The sequence below is a fragment of the Pongo abelii genome, chromosome 1 (genome assembly GCF_028885655.2).
Source record: "Pongo abelii isolate AG06213 chromosome 1, NHGRI_mPonAbe1-v2.0_pri, whole genome shotgun sequence".
NCBI lineage: Eukaryota > Metazoa > Chordata > Mammalia > Primates > Hominidae > Pongo > Pongo abelii.
In genome coordinates, this window is record NC_071985.2 from 179,932,965 (window position 1) to 179,954,252 (window position 21,288).

General features: G+C 55.3%; 1 protein-coding gene and 1 long non-coding RNA gene across 17 annotated transcripts in view; one reads left to right on the plus strand and one right to left on the minus strand.

Moving 5' to 3' along the window:
- The window catches only part of LRP8 (LDL receptor related protein 8), an 81,650-nt gene that overhangs the window by 15,155 nt on the left and 45,207 nt on the right, over nucleotides 1–21,288 (plus strand). The gene's annotated exons all lie outside the window — the stretch shown is intronic.
- Nucleotides 7,661–9,939, minus strand: LOC129050931 (uncharacterized). Its single transcript, XR_008514841.1, has 3 exons — nucleotides 9,845–9,939; nucleotides 8,194–8,286; nucleotides 7,661–7,821 (listed from the first exon to the last, which is right to left on the minus strand). It is a non-coding gene; the product is annotated as an uncharacterized LOC129050931 (long non-coding RNA).

Consider the following 21,288-nt stretch of genomic DNA (forward strand, 5'->3'; position numbering starts at 1 on the left):
CAACGTCCTGCATCTCAGGAACCCCTTCAGTTGTAAGCAAACTGGGACACTTGACCAGTCTAGCTGAGCCCCCAAGCCCTGGCCACTGCTCTTTCAGGTCCTCAGGAGGTCCTCCCCATCCCTTGTGGAATCTGCTAGCTGGGCATAGCTCACTTAATTAAAAACAAAGAAAACGGCCAGGCACAGTGGCTTACACCTGTAATCTCAGAATTTTCGGGAGGCTGAGATGGGAGGATCACTTAAGGCCGGGAGTTCAAGACCAGTCTGGGCAACATAGTGAGACTCTGTCTCTCAAAAAAAAAAAAAAAAAAATTAGCCGGGTGTCATGGTCCATGCCTATAGCTACTTGGGAGGCTGAAGCAGGAGGATTGCTTGAGCCCAGGAGTTTGAGGTTGCAGTGGGCTATAGTCATGCCACATGTACTCTGGCCTTGGTAAGGGAGCCAGACCCTGTCTCAACCCCTCCCTGCCAAAAGAAAAGACTGATTTCTTCCTCACCTTTTGGGAGAACTCAAGAAAGAAACAGAGGCTCTTGGAAGGTCTGGAAGAGCAGGGCCAAACATCCTGAGTGGGGAGCTGTGTGGATAGGGCCAGGAGGCCTGGCCACTGTTACAGACTGCCTCTAGCCCAGCTGTGTGATTCCCCTCCCTGGCCTGTTTCCCCATCTCTGCCCTGCTCACCTCGTATGACCGTGGTGAGAATCATAACATTAACAGGCCTGCCTGTGTTACCACCGCCATTTCTGTTCTTCCAGGCATGTGGCTGTCTGTCTATGTCCCATGTTGGCCTCACTCCTCCCAAGTGGAGGGCAGCACTGAGATTGTTGTTCTCATGATGAATAGAAAGAAGCTGGAGGCGCTGGCCACATGCCTTTTATGAGGCTCTGCAGTCGACAAGTCCCTTCCCACATGTTGCCTCCAGGCTCATAGTGGCCCTTGGGAGGTGGGCCAGCAGGAATGACTCCACCCATTGTACAGATGGGGACACTGAGCCCATAGTCCCACAGCATCTGACTCCTTAATGGTGGGGAGAAGGGAAGCCACGTGGGTGGCCGGGCTGTGGCCGTGGTGTGTGGCGGTTACGAGTGGGGTCACCGGTTGGCTGGTCCTCTTCCCCTCCCTATACCCACTCTGTCGATGTCTTCATCAGTAGGGAGAGATGGAGACAGATGGAAGAGAAGGCAGAGACAGAGGAGTAGGGAGAGAGAGAGATGGGGTGGGGTGGGGAGCACGCTGGGGAGGCTGGGGGCAGGGAGGGTCCACACAGCGTCGCTCCTTCCTCTGTGGTTCTCACAGTCTGTCTGCACCGATTCCTGACAGATGGAGGGAGGAGAGAGCTAGTGCCAAGAGGCTGTCACCACAGGCGGGCAGAGCTGGGGGAGGGCGCTTTGTGGCCAGGGCTTGTGTGGGGAGGGGAAGCAGCTGGTGGTCTGGCTGCTGGGCCTCCTTGGAGCCCACACCCCAGGAACTGGCAGGGGACAAGAAAGTGGGCAAAGGGTAAGCCTGCCACCTGCCTGGGACTGGCCGTGCCCATGCCCCTGTCCAGGCAGAGACAGCTACCCCTCCCCCCTACTCACACCCTGCTGCCAGCAGGGCCCTCCCTGTAAACTACGGATTCCTCCTGCGCACCCCTCACTCGGTGTTGGGGATGGGCAGGGGCCTGGGGACTGGCCCTGAGCTGTGATGGAGGTGGACCAGGGCAGGGAGGCCCCTGGGATACTGGAGGGCATGGCAGCTCAGAGCAGGCTGGGGCCTGGGTCTTGCATCTGCTGGCTGGAGCTCAGCCCTCACTGTGCTGCCCTGGGTGTTTCCCAAGCCCCTTTTCATGGCATAGGGCCTCCTGCATTTCCTCCAGGCTCCGAAGCATGTGCAGGGCTGGGCAGGCATGACCCGGGGTCAATTTGGCACCTTTGTCATCTCTTGTGTCTTTATAGTATGGCTTTCTTCAGTCAGGACTGGCTTTCATGCTCTCTTTCCCAACCTCCCAGTGACCATCACAGGGCCCAGCACAGAGGAGGGGCCCATTGTATGCTTGTTGAATGAATGAATGGATGCCCCTGCTTGCATACCTCCTGGGATGGAGGCCTCACTCCTTTATATGGCAATTCTTTCCAAGATTTTCAGCAACGAAATTCTTTCTGGTTCTTCCCGAGAGGCTCCATGGCTCCCAGGCCTGCCACAGGGGCCACACAGAGACCCTAGCCGATCCTGCTGCCTCAGAGCAGCCCGGAAAAGACCAGAGACCTCTGAGCCAGCCCAGCTCCTCACAGGCTCCTGCATGGCTGGGTCTCCACTGCACTAACCTCTGGGTTGTCAGTAATCATAGGTGTCACATATGGAGCCCTCATTGTGCCAGGCAGCATCTCATTCCATTCACATCAGCCTGTAAGGCAGGTAGTTCTCATCCCCCATTTACAGAGGAGAAAAATGACTTCCTCCAGGTCGTTTTTCTGTCTCCACGGCTTAGCAGGAGACAGAACGTCTGCGTCAGGAAGGTGGGAGGTGGGCTGGGGTGGGCTGGAGGAAGACCTCCTGGAACATGGGATTGTGGCAGGGCTTGGGGATACTGGGGGCTTGGCAGTACGGAGCAAGGCTGAGGAGGGGCCCAAGGGCTCCAGCCCAAGGCTGGAGGTGGAATCTGCCGCTGCCCCAGCCCCTGTCTCTTCCCTCTCCTCATGCTGTCCCCAAATGGATCCCTGACACCAAGACTCCAACTGGGGTAGTCCCAGAGGTGAGGCCTGTGGACCTGAAGCCCAGAGACTTTCTTGTCCCCCTGAAGGCCAGGGTGTGGGTATGCTCCGGGGCAGAGCTCAAGGCCACTAAACTAAAAGGAAAGGTCAGTCCAGTGACCCGAGATGTGCAGGGTTACGGCTGGGGGCGTGGGGACTCCCATCTCTGGTGAAGTGTCAGGATAGGTGGGTGGGGCTGGGATTCCTTTCTGCTGCTGCTCAAAGTTGGTTCTGCTCAGAAGCATCCTCCCATTCATATGAATAACGGCGATCACTGATAATAAATGAAGGTGTGCCTGCCCCGTGCCAGGGCTGGGCTGGGTGCCCTGGGGACAGCTGAGAGGAGTCGGAGGTGACATCCATCCCGAGAGCAGGGGCACAGCTTTCACCACCTTTGTCTCATCCCTGGAGCCTGACACAGGCTGGGCCCTCAGGGGGCACCTTAGTAATGCCTTAGTCATTGAAAAACAGGGACCTGCCCTCTCTGACTGGATGCCCACTGCCCAAGGGTACAGTGGTCCGCAGCATGGCCCCGCAGCCTGACCTCTCCCCTCACCGTGGCTCTCTGGATCCTTCAAGGGGCTCCTGCCAGTGACTGTAGTGGGCGGCTGGAGCCTCTTCCCCCAACGTCACACAGCATGTGGGCTGGATAAGCCACCTCCCCTCTCAGTGTCTTGGTTTCCTCTTCTGCACAGGGGCGTCATGGCAGGCCCTACCTCAAAGGGCTGTTGGTTGGGAAGATTAAATGAGATGATGAGCCCCACGCACCATCATCAATGACGCTTATGCTTATGGGGAGTGGGGTGGGAAGCACCTCTGCTCTCCATGCATGACTTCATGAATCCTTTTTTTTAAAAGATGGAGTCTCACTCTGTCGCCCAGCCTGGAGTGCAATGGCATGGTCTCGGCTCACTGCAACCTCCGCCTCCTGGGTTCAACTGATTCTCTTGCCTTAGCCTCCCGAGTAGCTGGGATTACAGGTGTCTGCGACCATGCCCAGCTAATTTTTGTATTTTTAGTAGAGATGGAGTTTCATCATGTTGGCCAGGTTGGTCTCGAACTCCTGACCTCAGGTCATCTGCCCATCTCAGCCTCCCAAAGTGCTGAGATTATAGGCGTGAACCACCGCGCCCGGCCCATGGATCCTTTAACAGCCCTCTGAGGGGGGATTTGTCCTGTCTCTTTACTGATAGAGATGGTGAGGCACAGAGAGGTGGGGAAACACCCAGGATCACATAGCATAGGAGTGGCAGCAGCAGGATTTAAATGCTGGTCTCTTGCACTCCAAGGTCCACGTGTTAACCAGTGCACCAGGGAAGGAATAAAGGACTTAGTGTGAGAGCTCCTTTGGAATTGGAGTTGCGGAGGCTCTGGCTTCCTGTGCTGATCTCCTGCAAGCCTCCAGCCCCCAGTCACGTCTGTCAGCAGCTCTGAGAGCCCTCCTTGGGCCTCTCACCTCCCACATGAGCAGGGAATCAGCAGGCAAGGTCCGGGCGGTGAGGATGGGGGATTTCCCGACTCACTTGAGATCCGTCACAACATTAATGTTAATTAAGCCTTGTTAATTTCAGCCCTCTGCTTACACACGGCTCCTGACAGCAAATTGCTCATAAGCGAGGCAGTAAATTTATTGCTGCTTTTTCCAAACATTTAGCAGCAAAGACGGTGCCCTGGGAAAGGCAGAGGAGAGACCTGGAGGGCCAGTGATGCTTGGTTCCTGCTAGCCTGAACCCCTCAGGATCCTCATGGCCTAGAGAACAAGGTGGGGCTCCCCGGGAGACCTGGGTGAACTCTGGTCCCGCTCAGAGCGTACTGCCTGGAGATGCGGTGAGCGCTGTCTCAGCACTAACTCTCTGGTAGCTCTGTGCTCTGTGAACATCCCGTTCCCTGTGCTGTCCTCCCACAGTGCCTTGAAGTGTGCCCTGCACAGTAGGGCTCAGCAAAGGTGTGTTTGGATTTGGATGTGCAGCCCCGAGCCCACCTCCATGTCAGGAAAGCCTCGCTGCAGTGCAGTCTGATAGGAGAGCCAGCAGCCTCCACAGGGACTGAGCGCCCTGCATCCTGAGGTGTGCACCCAGGGCCAGACCACTCTGCCAGGGCTGCTGGGAAGGGGTCTCTCCCTGTCCTGGGTCATAGGAGCACTGTTGGAACCAGGATCAGGCTCACATTCTGGGCCCGTGACCCCAGCCCCTTGCTAGGCTAGGTATCTACTCACCAGGTGAGGGTGAAGCCTCTCCTGGGTACAGTGGGACCCCCTCATCCTAGGTCCTGCTTCCCGCCTTGGCCTCGGACTGGGTCGTGCCTGGACCAATTGAACAAACCCAGGCTTTGGGTACCTAGAATTTTAAAAAATTAATTACAGCACTAAATGGCAGCCCTCTGGGAGAATCCCACCATCTGGCTGTCATGGGACAGGCAAGAAAATCTATGCATATTTGTCTGCAGTGTGTGAGCATCATATGAAGCCAACTGTGCATGTGTGGGTATGCGGTCTGTGTGCTGCAGTGTGTGCCCAGCATGACATGTGTGTCTGAGTATGTTCAGTATGTGGTGCACACCTGAGTGTGCAAGTGGGCGGTGTGTGTGCCTTGCTGTAGGCATGGGTGCCCATCTGCAAGTACATGCGCTGTGTGCATGTGCCTGAGTGTCTGCACGTCTGTCCGAACATACCTCTGTGTGTGTGGTCCATGCCCAGGCCTGCCTTTTTGGTGCAGTGAGCCAGGCTGGGCTGTGTGCAGATAGGGAAGGGGCTCGTGACTCCTGGCTGAGGTGGTGGGCACAGACAGCTGTGCAGAAGGTGGGACGGGGTAAGTGTGGCAAGTGCACAGCTGGCCTTCAGTGGGTGAAGCAGGGCAGGCATCCTTGCCCTCGTTTGACAGATGGGAAAACCCAAAACTGGAGCCTGGGCTCTGGGGCTCCCTGCGTCGTGCTCTTTCTGTTCCAGCGGGCTGCTGCCCTGGCTGGCACCTGTGCTTTTGGCATCTTTATGCTGTTAGATTTTCACGGTGGCTTGAAGTGGTTCCTGAGAGAGTACCACCCCCCCTACTCAGTATTGCTCAGGGGGCAAGGTCAGGATTCCCACTGCACATCCTGTGTTCTTCCTGTTTCATGGAGGAGATATCAGGGCTGCTGGAGAATGCTGGGCCTGATAGTCCTCTGACTGCTGTGTGACCTGGGCCCATCCTGTCCCTCTAGGAACCTCAGCGGTGATTGTAAGAACTAAATGAGGAGACATATACAAAGGGCTTCGTAAACCACGAGATGAGGTGAGGTGATGTAGACAGATGAGGGCCTGGCCCAGAGATGGCGTCACAATACGATCAGGGCCAAAGCTGAGGCCCAAGGTCATGTGTCCCAGGGTTTCCTGAGGAGCAGGCCAGGAGGTGGGACCCAGGACAGAGGCAGGTGCCCTCCCAGCCTTGCAGACTCTGAACCTGTCCTCAGAACCATCTGCCTGGTGCCAGCACTCTCCTCCAACTCCAGCCCCAGACACATGGCTCATGGCAGTGAAGTAGAGCAGGAACAGACCCAGAGAGCGGTGGGACCCAACCCCTCATCCAACTGGTGTTGACGCTGAGGCCCAGAGAGGGGGAGTGGCTTACTCAAAGCCACGCAGCAGCTCGGGGGTAGAGCTGGGACCAAAACCCAGGCCTCCTGGCCACTGGCTCTGTTCTCCTTGGTACTATACCACTGTCTTTGGCAAGAGAAAGAGGACACAAGAGCTAGTTCACATGCCTGGAGAGCACTGGAACAGACCAGAGCCCCACTTCCTGCATGAATGGAGGATCTGAAGCAAGGCTTCAATGATTACTGCTTTTCCTAGGTATGCAGAATGCTGGAGGGTAAATAGGGTTTGTGTCCTGGGCTGTACATTCTGTATAGATGGAAAAGGCCCAGGCTTCCAGATTGCCTGCATGTGATGCCTTCAGCACACGCTTCCTCAGTGCCTGCCTCCACCGAGCTGCTAGTCTGGTAGAGAAAGATGGTTGAGTGACACCAACACAGGATGATGAGGCTGTGGGTCAGAAGAGGTCTCTGATCCCACATGGGGTCATGGAAAGCTTCCCAATAGAATAGAGAAGGGGAGGAAGGTCCTCCACTCCCAACTCCCAGAGAGTGAGGAATGTGTGCGCCTCAGACACCCTGGCCCCCTGGCAGTCTGGGCCTCATAAGAGCTCATGCTTGGGCAGGCTCACTGTTCACCCTGGAATGGGTGGCTGGGTACCTTCCAGCTTCCTCCCCAGCTCCTCTCCTGTGCCAGGGCCCATGCAAGTGGGTGGAGGAGAGGCCATTCTAGAGGCCCCTGGCTCCCTGTGGGGCTTAGGAGAGACTAGTGTGGGGGCAGGGGTGGAGGTGCAGGGTGGCCAGACCTCCTGTGACCTCCACTCATTGCCTGTGTGTCCAGGTGGGCCAGTCTCGGCTGCCCTGCTTGGCGTTATAACCGTTGTGGTGTTAGCCAGGGACGAGGATTCTGAAGTAGCCTGCACTGTGAGCCCAGCTGGCTGCCAGGTAATAATTCCACCCGCCTTGACCTTTTTCTCCAAGGAACAAGCCTTCTAGTTTATACATGGAGAAAACAAGTCACAGAAGAACCAGGTGGCCCAGGATGACAGAGGCTAGGCCTCCAGATGCCCTTTAAAAATTGCAACAAAAACTTCTTAAGGACTGTGTACAAAGCCTGGTGGTGGGGCTGCCACAGTGGCTGAGAAAAAGGGAGGAGGAACTTCGGTCACTGAATATTTTCTGTGTGCCATCCCTTATGTTGGGCACTGATAGATGTGATCTAGCAACCAACTGCCCTCCGAGTCAGGATCTACCACCACATTTTTAAATGAGGAAACATGGGCTCAGAGAGGTCAGGTAGCCTGCCTGAGGTCGCTTAGCTAGTAAGGGACAAAGGCGTGATTTGAGTCCTGCGTTCCTTCACCTGTTTTGGTGGGAGAATGGCCATGTCAGGCAGCAGACTGGGATCTTCCAAACCTTAGTTCTGGGAGGAAGTTTCACTTGCAGGAAAAACCAAGGTGAGTGGAATCATCTTCAGGCAGCCGGCAGTGCTCACTGGGCAGGCTGTTTAAAAGTGGCTTCCTCTTCAAGCTGTAGTGGGACCTGTCTTATTGGGGGAGCCATGCCAGCTCAGAACCCCTAGGCTGATGGGCACCCCTCTGTAAGGGGCTCTGAGAAGTGGCCGGTGTGGCTGAGGCCTGGGCCAGGATGCCAGTGGGCAGTGAGGGTTTGCTGGGCACATGACCCCACTCCTTTCCTCTTCTTGCCTCCCACAGCCATGTCTGTCCCCTTCTGCCCAGCTCTGGCTTGAGGCGCTAAGCTGGGGCTTGTGGCCATGAACTATCCCCATACTGCTCGCCCTGTGGCTGGCCCTCAGATGGGTGGGTGGTCCCCGCCAGAGCCCCGAACCCCGGCCCTATCAGAACCAACACCCGGAGACATGGCCACCTCCAAAGGTCTTACCTAACTGCAGGGCGTGCCGCATCTAGCAGGGTCCCTCACGCACAGTAGGCCTGCTACTTGATTATTTTGGCTTCCAGCAGCAGAGACCTAAGACTTTCCAGGTAGCACAGGAATCAGCAGAAGCTTGGCCTTCCCAGAACAGGCCTTCCCTGTCCAGGAGGTGTCCTGGACAGGGCCGGGTGAGGGGAGGCTGCTGGTGGCCCCTCACTGAGCCTTTCTGCAGTGGGCCTGGGGACCCCCTCTGCCCTGAGCATTTGCCAAGTGGTCCAGTGGCTGCGCGTGGGCCTGCCTTTCCTCCCCCACTTTGGCATGGCTGTCTCCCAGGAAACGGGGAATTTTCCCTCATTCCCATCATTAGGGTGCCAGGGCAAACAAACAGTCTAATCCAGATGAGCCCTGGGCCACAATCACACTCTCTTTGGGGGTTTTCTCTTCACTTGGAGCAATGTTGAGAAGGCTGGAGTAATTGGTATTCCACCCAGGTTAATAGAACTGCTGCCTCCTCGGTATTATGCCTTAATTTCCTTTATCTCTCAGCAAGTTGGAATTCATCGCCCCTTTCCTTTCTTTTTCCCACCGAAACCTATCACCAGCCTGTCTGCTGGGTAAAGTCATTTCGTGGCAGCTCTTGGCTCCTTTCCACTACCCTGGGAATCTTTCTGACCAGAGCCAAAGAACAAGGAGGGGTGAAAAATCCATTTGTACAAAGTGGGGATCTCCTGTTGAGAGCTTATTTCCCTCCCCGTTCAAGAGGAAGGAACGTGTTCAGCCTCCAGCCAGCACGGCTGACTGAGTCCCCTGTCGCTGAGAGCATTCAAGAGGGTGAATGGCCATATGTCAGCGGTGGGAACAGAGGATTCCTGCACTGGTGGGGGTTGGGGGAAAGGGGCAGGCCTTTGCCACTCCTGGCACCTAGATTAGATTAAAGCTTCTAGGGTTTTGTTCTGTTTGTGAGTCTAAGATTTGTGATTTAAAACTGGAAAGATTCTGTGGCTCCTTGGTCCTAACGTTCGACGGAATGAGCCTAAGTACTTGTAAATTGTGTGTTTTACGATTCTCAGATCCTGAGACAGGGAGATTCTGTTCTGTGATTTGAAGACTATCTTATGATTCCTCAAGTCTCTTCAGCGGCAGTTCTGTTCCTGACTGGGTCTTGGGAGGAGTGGAACTGCTGTGCTGAGGTTGCCATGGCAGCGTGAGGCTGCTGTGGCCCCTTTTCTCATGTATGAAATCCAAGGGCTAGGCCACATGGCCTCGGGGCCCACGTGTGTTCTGCCTGCAGCCCCCTTGGCTCCACCGGAGCCTCCCACAGGCCCTGTGAGGACTGGCTGCTCCCCAGCACCTCACTGGACCCAGATGCTCTTCCAGCTGAGCCATGCCCCTTGCCTGTCTGCCCCCCGCCCTCTCCCATTCGAACAGGGAGGCAACCCAGCTCTCCCCAAAGTCCCTGCAGGAAAGCTGGAGCAGTCAGGGAGTGGTGGTGGTAAGAAATAAGCCGCATGATTGACAAGAGCTCTACCTGCTTTTGTGGGGATGTGCAATTTTACCATGAATTTCAACATTACAACCTCTCTTAATTCCCACCCCCTGAGGTGGTTAGCCCCATTTTATTGATGAGGAAGCTGAGGCTCTGAGAGGTTAAGTCACTCACCTATAATCATACAGGTTGTTCCCAGGCCCTGACTCTGGATCACCTGCTATAGTACGGCTCTAGGCCTCCTGGGCAGCATGATGAAACTGTCTCTACTACAACAACAACAACAACAACAACAACAAAAAATTAGCTGGGTGTGGTGGTGCACACCTGTAGTCCCAGCTACTTGGGAAGCTGGGGTGTGAGGATGGCTTGAGCCTGCGAGGTTGAGGCTGCAGTGAGCTGAAATACCACTGCACTCCAGCCTGGCCAACAGAGGGAAACCCTGTCTCCAAAAAAAAAAAAAAAAAAAAGGCATTGATTGGCCCAAGGTCATATGGCTTGAGGCAGGACCAGAACCCAGGTCATCTCATTCCTAATTCAGTGCAAGCAAAGGAAAAAGCGAGAGGTGGACATTCATCATAGAGTCTATAGCCAAACTGAGGAACAAGAGCCCCGAGTGTAATAGCCATAACCCAGAACAAAAGGAGATGGGTCTTGGTTAGACTCCGGGATGGTGACGTCACTCATCTCCCCTCTCTGGGCCTCAGTGCCCCGGCTGTAAAACAAGGACACCAACCTTGGTGGTCTCCAAGCCCATAGCATGTTAGGTTCCAGCCTAACATGAGCCTGAGGCCGGGAATCTGCTTGTTGGGTGGGGATTGTGGACCACACGCTCACACCTCCCTGTTGGAACCAATCCTGGGGCGGTTAAAGAGCTTCAGAAAATGGACCCCATTTCCTTCCAAATGCACTGAGAAGCCAGAAGCAGCCCTCTCCGTCTGCTTTCAGAATCCACCATTTCCTTCTGGATCAAACAGAGTTCCTCGGGGCAGGTTTCCTCAGCCCCTACTACTGCCAGCCAAAATCACCCCTTCTTTGAGGATCAGCTTAAAATGTCTCTCTTCCAGTCAGTGAACCCTCCCCAGGCCTGCCTCCTCTCCCTCCAGCAGACCTTACTCACAGGCAAGGGAGATGCGGGCTTGGAGACCACCAAGGTCGGCGTCCTTGTTTTACAGCTGAGGCACTGGGGTCCAGAGAGGGGAGATGAGTGATGTCACCACCCCAGAGTCTAATCAAGACGCATCTCCTTTTGTTCTGGGTTGTGGCTGTTACACCTGGGGTTCTCCTTTCCCCAGTTTGGCTATAGACTCTCTGAAGGTAGGTCCACCTCTCACTTTTTCCTTCGCTTGCACAGCATTCAGGATGAAACAACCTGCATTCTGGTCCTGCCTCAAGCTACATGACCTTGGGACAATCAATGCCTTTTTTTTTTTTTCTTTTTAAGACAGGGTTTCCCTTTGTTGCCCAGGCCGGAGTGCAGTAGCATGATCATGGCTCACTGCAGCCTCAACCTCCCGGGCTAAAGCCACCCGACCACCCCAGCCTCCCAAGTAGCTGGGACTACAGGTGTGTACCACCATGCCCAGCTAATTTTTTTTGTATTTTTGTTGTTGTAGAGATGGGGTTTCGCCATGTTGCCCAGGCTGGTATTGAACTCCTGGGCTCAAGTAATCTGCCTGCCTTGGCCTCCCAAATTGCTGGCATTACAGGCATGCGCCACCACACCTGGCCAGTTCATGCCTTTTAAGGTCTTTGCTTCCTAATCTCTCAAAGTGGGTGGTGGCCTCTGCCTCACACCCACCTCACAGCTGCCCTGAGGAGCCAGGCCGAGGAACTGGGGATGGAGTCTCAAACCTGTCACTCAACTCCACACCCGCTAAGGACCCAGGGCCAGTCTGCTAGATTTCTCTTGGGCTCAGGGAGTATCCCAATCAGACAATTTCCTTGTTCCCCAACGCCCCCATGATCCCCACCTCTGAGCCGAAGGTCCTCAGTAGCCCCTGGCTTCAGGGCCCTTCCACTCTCTCCATTGAGCACCTGCCCTGAGCCACGTGCTTTGCTGTCCACATCACCCAGCAGCACACCTGTCTCCCCTCCCGGAGTGGGTGCTGACTACACTGGCCCACACCACTCCACCCCACCCCCCACACCTCGAGCGCTCTCCTGTCCCTTTCACTCTCACCTTGTTAGGTAACCCAGGCAGGCCTTTGAATGGTACACATGAAAACCTGACTCCTCCAATGTCTAGGTGAGGAGGCTGAGGCACCGGAGGGTAAGGGGCGTGTCCAATGTCACCCCAGAGGTCAAGGGCAGTCTGGAGCGGTACCCAGGGCTCCTGAGGCCCAGATTACTGACAGGGTCTGGAACCCAGGCAGGGCCTTGTGGAACTCCCCAGAGAAGCCCTGCGGAGGGCTTTCTCACAGCCGAGGGCCCAGCATTTCACTAGGAGAGACCGGGAAGGGTTTGCATCTCCCTGAGCCCTGCTCTATGACAGTGGCCGAGCCACGTGTCACTGGCTTACTGAGCTGCTGGGATGACTTCTGAGCCTAGTCCGGTCTGGTGGACAGCTCCTGAGGTCTCCCCTGGCCAGTGGGGCCACAGATCTTCATCTCAGCACTGACGGCCAGGGTGGGCACAGCCTGGAAGGGGCTTCCCGTAGGCACTGCCTGGGTCTGTTTGCCAAAAAAACAGCAGCAAAATAAGCACCCCGTGGAGACTCGAGCTTGCTAACGTCCTACCTTTGGTGTTGTGGGCCCTGGCTGGCTCCGGGCTGGGATCCACTCATTTCTGCTCTGTTAGAGGTGGGGGCATTTGGATGGGGGCATCGTCGGACACCATGAACAGCTGATGCTTGAGCTGGCCATCAGGGGTGGGAGAGTTTTGCCCATGGAGGTGGAAGAGGGGCTTCTGGCCTGGTGGAGCTGCGTGAGCAAAGGCACCTGGTATGAAGGCCAGTGGCTTGTCCATAACCATTGAGTGGTTACTGGAGGCAGGTGATGGCCAGGGATGGGCCAGGGCAGTAGCAGGGCAGCTTGAACTGTTCCTGAGTGCTCTACGAAAGCAGTTGGTCATATTCAAGGGGAGATGGGAAGCCAGCAGGCAAGGAAAGATGGCTCTTTGATTATGGAGAGGCCTTTGGGAGGACAGTGACTACTGGGTCTGGATTGGTAGCCCCTGGAGCCACAGGAGTGGACTGTGAGGGGCTGGGGACCAAGCCACAGTTCCCTCCCTCTGTCAGCCTCACTCTGGGCCTGGTGGTGGGTAAAACCATACCTAAAAAGGAAAGGAACTTAGAGCTTATCTCATCCATCACACCATGGCATGAAAGAAAAGAGCAAGGCACAGAGAAGGCCAGAGACTTACATCAAGGCCACAGAGCAGAGCCAGGCCCTCCAGGCCAGGAGTGGCAGATGGCGCATTGCTAACCCCATTCTCAGTGATATTCTTAACCTCTCTCCAGAAAAGCCAGCAGACTCCCTGCACAGGCCTCAGCGATATCACAGTGATACTTTAATCTGCAGACCTTCTGCTGGGCACACAGGTGGGCACAGGTGGGCAGAGGCTCCCTAGATGACCAATGTGAGGCTGGGGGTGGCAGAGAGCTCACACCAGCCTCCTGGGCACAGCCTGCCCCACACTCCCTGGTGAGGAGCCCAGAGCCCAGCACAGAGGAGCACTCCAGAGAGGCAGCAGTCCTGCACCAGGAGAGGGATTTCCCAATAACAGGTGCTGCCCATTTATCACCAGGATGGGCCAGTGGGGCTCCTCTTAGGAAATGCTTCTCCTACCAGCCTAATTGGTGAAAGCATTTGCGTTTTTCACTTAGCCAGGGCTGCTTCCTAGTGTGTGCAGTCTCTACCTGGTGGGCAGAGGGGAGGATGCTGCAGCAACCCACTGCTGACATCAGAGGCCCGAGTGCCCTGCCTGCCTGTGGGTAGCAGCGAGGGACCCGCCACCCCTCCCCACACAGGCAGGGGTCATCACTCAATCATTCGCTCCACACAGGCAGGGGTCATCACTCAATCATTCGCTCCACACAGGCAGGGTTTATCACTCAATCATTCGCTCCACCAGAGGAGTGTCTGCGCCTCATGGGTTCTTGAGTGCCTCTGGCCTGGCCTCCTTGGCCCTGGCTGCAGAATTCTGCTCTGGGAGCCCTGAGCTTCCCACTTGCAGTTAGTGGGGGCCGAGAGCTCAGAGAGGCCTGCCCCGTGTCACACAGCGTGTTGGTGGCAGAGCAGGACTGGAATGAGATCTAGAACCTTCTCCTCAACTGCAAAAGAAGAAACAGAAGAGCTGCCCCTCCTTCCCTCAGGGGGCTGGTGGCAAGAACAGGGCCTGGAACGCAAGGGTCCTTGGCAAGCTCCAAGGTCAGCCCGCCCAAGGGAAGCAGAGCCGTGGACCCATCAGCCCCAGGGGGCCTGGCTGGGGTTAGCCAGGAAGGTCCCCTGGTCAGAGGAGGCCACGTTTCCACTGGGGTATGAGTGGAAGGGGAATGTGAGGCTGGGAGCCTGGCAATGACTGGCTGGAGGGCCTAAAGGGTCTCCTGGCCTTGCCTTCTGGCCTCTGGAAGCTTCTACTTTAAGAATGCCATGAGTTTTCTTCCAGCTGTTTCTCTGGAACCCACAATCCCAGTGCCAAAATCCAGGGTAGGGCTGGCTGGAGCCTGGGAGAGGGCAGGAACGTGGTCATCTTCTCAGCGTGCTGCCTGTTCTCAGCAGCACCCCTTGCGTAATGCTTGGTCCTTTTGCAGGCGCCAGCCAGGGACCCCTGCTGATCCCATCCTGCCCACCTCTCCCCCATACCCACCTCCTCCCAGCCCCTCAGCTGTCACTCGTTCAACACCTCCTGCAACCACAAATCACTGGGACAGGAAGACGCCTTTGTCGGTCTGTCCCTCGGAGACGCTCTTCTTCCCTGTGGTGACAGGGAGGCCTACATACCCCAGCAAGGGCTTGGGCCTCCCTTGGTGACAGTGGGGCCAGGGTCCGGCAGTATCTGAGAGCAGCTGGGATGTACTGGGGCCTGGAGGAGGTGCTTGGCTGTGGGAAGCCCCAGACGACCTCTTTGGAAGGGCTTGGAACAGCACCAAGATCCACAACCCCTCCGTGTCACGGAGTCACAAATCCAGAAGGTCAGCTGGAGGGGGCCCTTAGAGATGTGTTCACCTGAGGAAACTGAGGCCCAGAATGGGAAGGGGTGACACTCCTTCCACCGCTGGGGGCCCTGCCACTGCCTCCCATTTCGTCTTTCCTCGGGCCTCCTGATCCTTGCAACCTCATTTTCATGCCTGGTGTTTTGGGGCGAAGGTGGACCACTTGTTTCTTGTTTGGACCACTTGTTTCTTGGGAAATAAATAGATTTATGGTCTTAGGATCTGGCTTGGTTAGAATTGTGTAACTCCTTAGTGGAATGGGTTGGAGGAGAGAACCCAGAAAATTTTGAGGGAAACTTTTCCCGATATGAAAGCAAAGCCGCCCTCACCAAAAAGTGCTCCTTCCGCTGCAGCCTCTTCATTCCGAATGGGGCGAATCCTTTGGCTCGAGCCCTTCATGTGTCTCCCTCCTCCTCAGCACCTGCAGCTTCTCAGTCTCCCCAGGTGGGATGGGAAGGTGGGGGAGAGGGCGAATTTAGATGTCGCCTGCTGATGGATGATGGTGGCTTGAACCCCAGAGCCCACTGGGCAGCACAAAGCCACACACCGAGTCCCGCCCACCACACGTGGGTGCTGGCTCCTGCACCCTCTGTCAGGACACTGTGGGAACCGTTCGCCTTCTGGGAACCGCCGAGCCTTGAGTAGTCAGAGACTGTCCGCATGTGGACTTCTGGACTCAGATAAACAGTTCCTTTCAGGGAAGGCATCAGAGGCTGCCATCCACAGCTTATCCACATCTGGGACTCCGGCGGTAGCTGTCATGGAGTCTTGTCACAGGGCTGAGGGTGCAAATCAGAGTGTTACAGCCTTAGAACCGTAGGTCCCTACAGTTCTAAGCAGAGCCATGTGGAAGCTGTTTGCAATGTTATAATGGACCCACGGGATCTTTAAACTGAGGACTTTAGGAACATCACGTGTCCAGGGAGGGGTTAGGATTTGAATCCATTGCTGCTGGACCCCAGATCTGCTGGCGATGGAGGATTTGAATCCAGTGCTGCTGGACCCCAGATCTGCTGGCGATGGAGGAGTTGAATCCAGTGCTGCTGGACCCCAGATCTGCTGGCGATGGGCTCTGGGCGTCACCCCCACCCCCACTTCCAACTGTGCAGCTCCATTTTAATCTGTTTTATATGTTGGGGGTTCACTTGGGAAAAGGGTTCCTCTGCTTAAAAATAGTTTGCCAGGCCCTGTGCTGAGCCCCAGCTCCATGCCAGGACCTGCCACAGCCTGAGAGGGTGGCTTTGGTAGTGGGACAGCCATCAGGCCAGGGCCCCCGGGTGGGGTGCAGGTTGCTCTGGGCCACGGTCTCCTCCCCTTCTCATTACTGCTGTGTCGTTGCTGCAGCCAGAGAACACTCTGGATCTGTTGTCCTGTTGACTGGGGTGACAGTTTAATAGTAGCTTCCTGGACTGTCATTTAAATCTGTCTGCCAGGTTAGTAGGCCAGGGGCGGGCTGGCACGCCCCCTGCCCCCACCCCGGATCTTCATTCTGCTGGAAGCGGTCGTCTTGGCAACGCTGGGGCCTGGTGAGCTCTGTCGAAGGGTAACTGTTGGTGGGAGCAGCCCTTTCATCTCCCTGACCTGGGTACAAGTGGCCCAACTGCCTTAGGGCTGGGCTGCAGGACCGGAGCCAGGCCACCCTGTGCTGGCCCAGGCCTGGAGAGGAAGTGGGAACAGCCGAGTCCCTTCCGTGCACCCAGCTCTCCAAGGTGGGGGCTTTACCTTTGCTCTCAGCCTCTCAACTGCCCTAGGAGGGGAAAGAACCTGCCCCAGGTTGCTGAGCAACAATGTTGAGCTGGAATCCACCTTTCTTAGGGGTCGCTGCTCTGCCTTCAGAGAACATTCTCTAGAGCCCAAGACCTGTTCACAGAAACCAGAGATCAGTCAGAGCCTGTAAGGCTGACAGCTCCCTCATCTCCCTGTCCTAGGTGGCTGGGTACCAATTCTCTCTGTCCTTTCCTGGGCCTTCCTCTAGACGTGTCCCTGCCCTGAGGATTGGGGTCTCCAGTGGGGTCCCTGCAGCTTCACTCTGGGCTCCATGCTCTGTGAACACTTTGTTCTATTTTTTATGGCCTAGTGGGGCTGGCCTAGAGACAGACGGCTAAGTATAACTACCAGGCTGCTGTGTGAACGTGGGCCATTCCCTCCCTTCTCTGCACCTCATCTAATCATCTGTAGGATGAGAGGCTTGTGCCTCAGCAGTGTTTTCCTAGGTGTGGTTCATTGGACCACTTGTTTCTTGGGAAATAAACAGATGTGGCATCTGAAAAAGGAGTTCCTTGGTTAAACAAGCTTGGAAGGCTGGAGGAAACCATCAATCAGATATCTTTACTGCAGTCCTTCCCAGGGCCTTCATAAACTGTGGGCATCATGCATCTCCAAGGGGGAAAATAATAAGTGTCTATCCCAAATATCCTGGTGTATGGCCACCGCTGGGCTCTGTCCTGCCCCTTACCCCTCTCCTCCTCTGCTAAGGGCCAATTTTCTGTCTTGCATGGCCTCACGAAATCCCAAAGGAAGCTCTGGCAGCCTGGAGCCCTGGGTTTTTTTGGCTGCTGGAGAGCAGCCCTGTGTTTAGCAAGAGGCTGGATGGGTCCCTGGGCGAGCTCAAGGAAAGCCAGGCCCCTGTGCCGGGCCTCTGCAGGGCAGCTTGGTGCACAACTTGGTGAACAACTCCACCAGGGCGAGTTGTTCCCTGGCCTGGTGGAGCTCCAGGTCGCTTGCCATTTGCCTTGTCCCCAGCCCTTAATGGTCACTCTGCTCGCTCCTCCATGCCCCTAAGTCCCATTATCCTTCCTCCTGGAATGCTCTTCCCTGCTCTCTTCACTCCCACAGTTTGGCTGACTCCTCTTCCGTGAACACAGTGGCCCTCCTCCGGGAAGCCTTCCCTGACCCCTGGGCCAGGTCAGGTGGCCCTCGCCTGGCTTGCTGGCTACAAAGTGGGACTGGGAGTCATTACCTGGGTTCAAGTGCAGCCCTCCCACAGACATGTGCTGTGGCTTTGAGCAGTCACTTCTCACTAGGCCTTGGCTTCCAGGCATGTAATGGGAGACCCAGGTAAGGGGCCTCAAGACCCTGGAATCCAATGCGGCAGGACATTCGGGTTGCTAAGAGGAAGCTGCAGAGCAGTGCCCCTGGGCAGCCCGGACTGATCTTTATTTTGGAGCCTCCTCTCTGCACCGGGGCTCCACGATGCGTGTGGGTGAGGAGCAGCATGGGAAGGATGTATACTGTCTCAGGGAAGGATGTCTCTGGAGGCGGGGGAAGCCAAGAAGTGCTGAGTGATTCTAATAATTTCACAGGATCACAGACACTGAGTGTGGAGAGGGCCTTAAGACTTAGTCAGCGCCACACCTCCATTTCCTGATGAGGAGGAGGCAGGCTCAGAAGGTTTGACGGATGGGCGCAGTGTTACACACACGGCAGCTGGGGCCAGGGCTGTGACTTCACACACCTCTAACTTGGCGCCTTTTTGCTTTTCAGTTCATAAAGCCCTGGGGCCATCCTTAGCTTATTTGCTTCTCACAACGACCCTGTGTGTCCCGTGAAGCAGGGATGGTATCCTTGAGTGCAGACGAAGAAAGTGCGGCTCAGAGGAGTCGTGTTACTTGTGTAAGGTCACATAGCCTACAAGGGGCAGGGCACAGTTTGAGAGACCATGGACTGTCTGGCACTTTCCTTGGCCCGTGTTCTTGTTATAAATAGCATTTCCCACTTCCTTTGTCCTGGATTTCCCACTCTCCCCTACTCTACCCTGGGGTCAGCCCCTCCTCACTGCCCCTAGAATCCCCTAGTCCTTTGTGGCAGCCCATCTGTTGCCATGGCACCAGATTATGATGTCGCAGAGCCTGGTTGACTATGTCTCACTCCTGGGCTGAGGGACTCACAGAGGTGGGCATTGTCCAAGGGGCAGACTGGCATGGGGGGACATAAATCCCTGGAAACAGGGAGCCATGGCCTTGAGCCCAGCTGGGGAATCACCCTGGGAACCAGAGCCAAGGCCAGCAGAGTAGGGGTCTGGCATGGCTTGCTCTGACAGTCTTAGAATGGCAGCATGGCCCTCATCTCATGGCAGGGCTGATATGGTCTCTTCATGAGGGACTACTGGGCTCATTGCACTGAACGGCCTGACACTGGGTGTTCACTAGGATCCCCCAGAAGAGTCTTTTTGCCTTTTGTCCTTGTGACAGAGCTGCATGGGAAAGCCACATCCCCACCTGCCCAGATTCACCCTGAGGTGGCTATGCCAGGAGTCAGTCTCCACTCTGACTCCAGATCCTTCCATATGGTCACACTCCCGATGGGGCCCTTCAGCGTGCTTTAGTCTAGTCCCCACCCTGAAAGTGCCATCCATTAGCGGAGCAAAAGCCATCCCAGGCCTGGGTTTATTATGCTGCACACTTCTGGGCACATTCCAGGAGACCTGAGAGGTGTTTCAGTACATTTGAGGACTCTCTGGGGTCCTCATTCTTAGCCTGGTAACACTGAGATGGCTGAGGGTCTGAGTGGAAAGAGATCAAGCTTTGGCAGCTGCCACACAGAGTTGAAATCACACTTCTGCCACCTAACACCCTCATCTCTAAGGCTTAATTTCCTCTTCTGTACAATGGGGTTAATAACAACAGCTACCAAGATAGCTGTGAGGAGTCACTGGGATATTGAGTGAAAGGTGCCAGGCCAGAGCCAGAGTGGAAAATCTCCAAGCTGGTCCAGCCAGTGAACAAATCTGTTTCCAAAAACACCACCAAATCTGTTCCCAAAAACACCTCTCTCCATGCAGCTGCCATTTCCTGGGCGGGGCTGACCTCAAAGCTGCCCTTTGGGACAGCAGTGGTGTTTTTGGCTGCTCTGGCCTCCTTGCCCAGTGCCTGCCAGGGCTCGGCACATGGAGGAGGACAAGCTCACCCCCAGGCTTTCAGAATCCCAGGGAGGGCAGGGGTTTTTGGGGGTATCTGGTTGTCCTGTGCCCAGCGACAGAGCCCCATCATCACCTTCTTCTTCAAGCCTGCCCTGCTGTTTTGGGCACTGTCTGACCACACATCCTTGCCAGACTTGCCTACTTGCTCTTAATTCCCAGAGACTGGGCTGGGCTGATTCTGTGTTCTCAGTGCAGAACATAGAACAGAAGCAAGGTTCATTGAATGTGGAACTGAAGCTTGCACAGGGCTTTCCCACCTGCTGTAAGGTTTTTCTTCCACATCTGGTACTGCTGAATGTTTGACTGGGGAGCCATGGTGGAGATGAGCAGGCATCTGACTGTGGGTTCAGTTTTTGACCCTGCTCCCACCAGCTGTGACCTTGGATATGTAACTTAACATCTCTGGGCCTGGATTTCCTCATATGTCAAATGAGTACATAGCAGGCCCCCTGCCATGAGGTTTCTTGGGTAAAAACACCTGGCAGAGACTGGCACAGAGGAAGCACCCAGTGAGTGTTAAAAGAAGAAAAAGAGAAAACTAGGATATACGTTTCTTTTTTTGGATGCTGAGCTTCTTGTGGGGGGAAAACCACTGGTGTTCACATTAGGAAATTCCCCAGGTTCTGTGGTTCATATTGGTACTTACTTTAAGATGATTACGGACTATGATTTACCAATAGGTGGTATTTGCATCTGTCACTGACGATGACCTCTCAGTGCAGGAAACAGGGAGGGCCTCTCCAGAGCCCTGGGCTGAGAGGCAGGAGAGCTGTTCTTATCCCTGCCATGCTGTATTTCCCTAAGCCAGCCCCTTTCCCTTTCTGGGCCTCAATCTACCCATCTGAAGGTGGACTCTGATTCCTCAGGTTTCTTCTAGTTCTGCACATACAGAGGCATTCTTCTAAGCAAAGTGTGAAGAAAACTCATCTTAGAATGCAGATGTACTACAAAGATTCCACTGAAAGGACAGACATGGAACAGATTCAGAGACACAGTCTCTCTTACCAAATCCCTGCCAGGCTCCCCAGAGGAGGGGGAGCAGGCCTGCAGCCCCAGAAGCACCCAGAGGGCCTGTGGGTAGATTTGAATAAAGGTGGTCCATGGGAGTGGCTTCCCAGGGAGAAGGCAAGCCCCAGAGCTGCAAGTATGGAGTAGACGCTGGGTGGCTGTGCTCACATTTGGCTCAGTGTCCCCCACTGAGACCTACCCCAAGCCAGATTCTTGCTGAATTTGACAGTCTCTGTGCTGCAGGGACAGGGAAGAAAGCAAACCATGTTGGACTCACCATCAGTGATGATCTAGAGCAGAGGTCATCAAAATACAGGCCACAGGCCTGGCCCGTCACCAGTTTTTTGTAAATAAAGTTTTATTGAAACATAACCATGCTCACTCATTTATCTAATGTCTCTGACAGCTTGTGCCCCATAGTGGCAGGGTTGAGTGGTGTGACCGAGACCATTTGGCCCTCAAAGCCTGAATAGCTACTATCTGGCCCTTCACAGAAACAGTTTGCCAACCTCTGCCCTAGAAGGACATTCAGGGGAT